Raw genomic sequence first — 4,482 nt, forward strand, 5'->3', positions numbered from 1 at the left:
TTCTTGAGACTGCGCGTATTTATTTCGCGAAAGTTATTATATCTGGACTTGTGTTTTGTGTCGAATTAATATCTTAAATAAATTGCTCACGAACAGTAATCTGTATTTCGTGATATCTGATAAGATCAATTCTCTACACACTATTTTTAAGCAGTGTGAAAAAACTAAATTATGTGTGTGTAAATATTTTCGTATAATTTAAATATTTTAAACAATCGCAATAAATTGTTTTCAATTTCTTAGCAATTACATTTACACGTTATCAAATATAATATCAAACTTTCATATCAAATATAATATCGAACTATCGAAGAAAAGAATATTTCGTAGTAATGAGACATATAATATTCGTTTATCCGAAAAAGTGGAATAAATATGCGTAACTGTACGAATTACGCACATATCAGTTATCTTAACCACCTTCCATAGAAAACGACACGTGGATATTCACGCGACAGACTTGTTCCCTCCTACCGGCAAAGCTTCACCGCACTTGAAAGTGTAATGAATAATAAGCGGACTAGCTACAAGCTGTCGAGAGATTTTATCAAGGCTAATGTCAACATCCAACTAATATCGCGTACAACGTAGCGGGGTAATTGGAACTGCCTCAAGGTCTAAGCAGTATTTTCAGAGGTTTAAATCACGTTCGCATGACACCAGTGCAGGACCATGATGACCCTTGACTGTGGATGAATTTCTCATATTTTCTAAAAAGGTAAAGATTAACAATCCTAAACGTAACATAATATGTATGACATAAAACGTATGACATAGATAGTTTACAAAAATTAAATGACATTGAAAAAAGTATTCTTAATTGACAAAACAATGAGATTTCTGCAGTTTTCAATTGAGAAGTGAAAAACAGCGGATACAATATGCAATGAAGTGTCGAAAGCAGTATAATATTTTGTATACCTATTTCTAGCAAAGTTTAGATTTATAATTTTTAAGGAACTGATCGAGATAGCATTCTATTGAGGTACATAATTGCTGTGACCCGGTATACTATTTAGATGCACTAAGAAAACTTATCTTACATTTGATCAATATCATACGTGCATATGTTTTGCTTTTTAGTACAGTTTTATGTAGGAGAAATTACAAAATATTGCTTATTAGTTGATCGAATTGCTCGTCCTACGAGTTTGGCATGATGTAGCGTAATTGCAATCAACGATTGCTCTGTTCACACGTATTCACATGTCAGTCAGGCTTTCCGTGTGGATGACAATGTAGCGAGCCGTGCTTTGGAAGACTTCCTCTTGGGTTCTTTTGCAGAATTGAATCAATATTATTAGAGATTTTGCAACTCATAACTTACAAATTATTAGTATTAACAAATTTATACGTCCATGGAGTCGTTTGTGGATTCTAATATTGCAAATCTATTGTAAGTCGTTACACGGCTTATTGACTGTTCGTTCTCGCTAGCGTTTGCGTTTATTTTAACTGTTTCTAGCTTACGTTTTTTTATGTTTTTAGTGTCGTTTGAAAGGAGGGATATATTGTCCTTTTGCCACGGAGGAGGTAGAGCGGTGCAGTTATGGTTTTGCTCAAGAGAGCCTGATCGAGATACTTGGGCCATCTTCGAGCTAGTTAATTCAATTTGAAATAACTAGTCGAGAGGCTATGATTCGGATTAGAGATTAGGAGCGTTGGATTTTCCACCAGTAAGTTTAGAAACACTTGGTTTATGTCTGTTTGGATTCACTTTCGACGGATGGGCGTCACGTGTTGTATTGTGAACTTCACAGAGCACTAGACACACGTCTGCACGCTTCGGCACTCAACAGCGTTTCTTCAATCTTGCATTGAAAAATCCATGAAGCTGAACATAACACCTAAAATATGATATTTGGTTGCATTTGATATGAAAACAGTATATTATTCTGATACTTTAAAAAATTATAATTACCTCTTTAACAGAAATACGTACTTATTACTTGACTAAATCGTTCGAATAATGAAAATCGCTAAAGTAGTAAGAAGCGTCCATTTCCCAGGCTTACGGTTACTTTTTATTTCCACGGATCGTCTATCTACTGGACGTATCCCATTGTTTCAATACGACGTTTTCGACAGAGTTATTTTTCACAAAGCTTGAAGCTTGAAAAAGTTTCATCGTTCCTATTGGATAAATAAATTGTCTGCAGAAGTGCTTCAGACATCGACCAAGTTTCTTCGTCCCTAAACCAGCTGTTTTTCGATCCAATAGTTTGTCGATAACAAATTAACACGTACATCGATCGTAACCTACAAAACTAGTAATTAATCTCAAGAAACACATGTGAGAGTTTAAGTCGTATTTATCAGATTGCACACTTAATTGTTTTAAAATTTTTACGTTTTGAAATATTATTTAGTAATTTATATATCAGTAATGAAATGCATGATAATAATGGAATATGAATGATGATCGAAATTATAAAATAACTATTTTTTAAAGATTAAAATTATTTCAATTTGCCTACTAATTTCAGTCCGTTTCATAACAAAATTTGAAATCATTTACTTTAGCTTCTCGTATACTATATTGTCAAATATTTCAATAATTTTGTATCATATAAAAAAAACTAAAGTGTAAAAAATAAATTCTATTGTTTATACATACCTGTATTTATTAACTTTCATCGTCTTTCAAGGTGGAAGCGTATTTCACACGTTTCACATCGTGAAAATCGATCGATCTGTCTCGCTCACTCTTCTTGATAATGCATATTTATTTATTCAAATATTCAGTGTGGGGTTTATTTCACCGTAGCCACGTTCAATTTTCATGTTGCGCAACTTCGATCACGAAAAAATATTTTTTCTATTTTCCGAACAGATAGGACCTTCGTAATCAAGAAGTGAATCTCTTATATCTCCACTCTCCAGAAATATACTTCCCCCGTCTAAAGTAACAAACCTGTGGAAACGTGTAAATTCTACTTCCAAAGTCATACTTTCAACAGTAATAAAATTAATAAATGAATATTAAACGAACGACTGACGAAAACGCGTATCATTCAATACCAAGAACACGGTCGCACAAAAAAAGAAGGAAGCGATATTACCTCGTAAACGAAACTATGAAGGGTTAGCTGCATTGATCACAGTAGGGCCAAGCTGATAAAGGTATGGGAACGTATAAACCATAGTTTGAACCAATTGGAAAATTAACTAAGAGGTATTAAATGAACGATTGACGAAAACGATTATCGTCGAATAAAAAATAAACGGTCGCCAGAAATATTAGAACGATTCTAACTCGCAAACTAAGGTAGGGAAAGTTTGACAACCGTATTAGTTGAGATTGAATGTCTGTCAATCAAAAAACCTGATTATAGTTCAAAAGAACCTGATTTCGATTGAATAAAATTATTTCACTAGTATATTATTTCTTTGGAAGAATAAGCAGAGTTGTCACTAAGAGATGAATCTGTCTGATCTGCTGCTCCACAAAAATTGAACCGGATAATTCAATGAGACCAAGATTAGTTGTTGGATATTAAACGATTGAAAGACAAAGACATTTATCATATTATCATCGAACACCAACAAACAATGCCCAGAAATATGAGCGTGATTCTAATTCGGAAACTAGACTAGAGAAAGTGTCACGTACATGAAAAGCCTGACGGATGTGTAGATATGTGAACCTGCACTATCCGAAGAAGACCGCTTCAAAATTGAAGAATTTATAACCGATTTATACATGGAATTAGACACCTATACCGTTCCTCGTTAAACATCATGGTACCTGCACCTCAGGAACGATAAAGAATCGTGGAAACAGGATGTCATTTTCTAAGAAAGTGCCGCTAAGAAAGTGCATAAGCCTTCAGAGACCTAAGTAAGACAGTTCACCGAATACTGAAAATCGATATATATGTCGGAGATGAAAGGACATCGAAGCCTTCCCTTTGGAACTTCGGGAAAATCCCTTAACACAGTAATCTAGATTCTACCATAAGCGTAATTAAACAATTGTCATCATTCAATCTGATTGTATTTGTTCGAGATTCGTGGTAATGAGCTTGGGCTAGAGGCGACGACCAGTCGCCGAACGTCGCCGCGGTCACGGGATGAATGTTTTTACCTAACATAGGGATGGAGTAATTCCATAGCTCTCCTTAAGAGAAATAGTTGTAGCGGCACGCGACAGTAAACATTCCAACGGTTTGTGTGCCGTGGCTCGCCACACACAGACCCTATTCTTCGGGCAAGATGATTACCAGATGTCGATGCATCTTCACAGTACATGTTCGGCTAGCCTGAGGAGCCGCTACAAATCTTAGGATTTAGTTAACTAAAGTCCTTCAAACAGACAAACAGTCTTTGTTCCAACTATGGGAAGATAGGGGAAATCTATTTTTCTTACGTACGACGCTTTCCGCTAGCAACTTTCCCTCAAGGGCGGCTAGCATCCTTCTCTAACCAACATGGAAATTGACCAATTAACAGCAACGTCAATTTCCCTCACTTTCCGAACGA

General features: G+C 35.4%; 1 long non-coding RNA gene across 1 annotated transcript; it reads right to left on the reverse strand.

Moving 5' to 3' along the window:
• Positions 1-777: 777 nt before the first annotated feature.
• Positions 778-3,890, reverse strand: LOC117152592. The gene is made up of 3 exons (XR_004462987.1): positions 2,618-3,890; positions 1,922-2,259; positions 778-1,847 (listed from the first exon to the last, which is right to left on the reverse strand). It is a non-coding gene; the product is annotated as an uncharacterized LOC117152592 (long non-coding RNA).
• Between the last annotated feature and the right edge of the window lie 592 nt (positions 3,891-4,482).

This window comes from Bombus impatiens, unplaced genomic scaffold (genome assembly GCF_000188095.3).
Source record: "Bombus impatiens unplaced genomic scaffold, BIMP_2.2 scf_0080, whole genome shotgun sequence".
Lineage (NCBI taxonomy): Eukaryota > Metazoa > Arthropoda > Insecta > Hymenoptera > Apidae > Bombus > Bombus impatiens.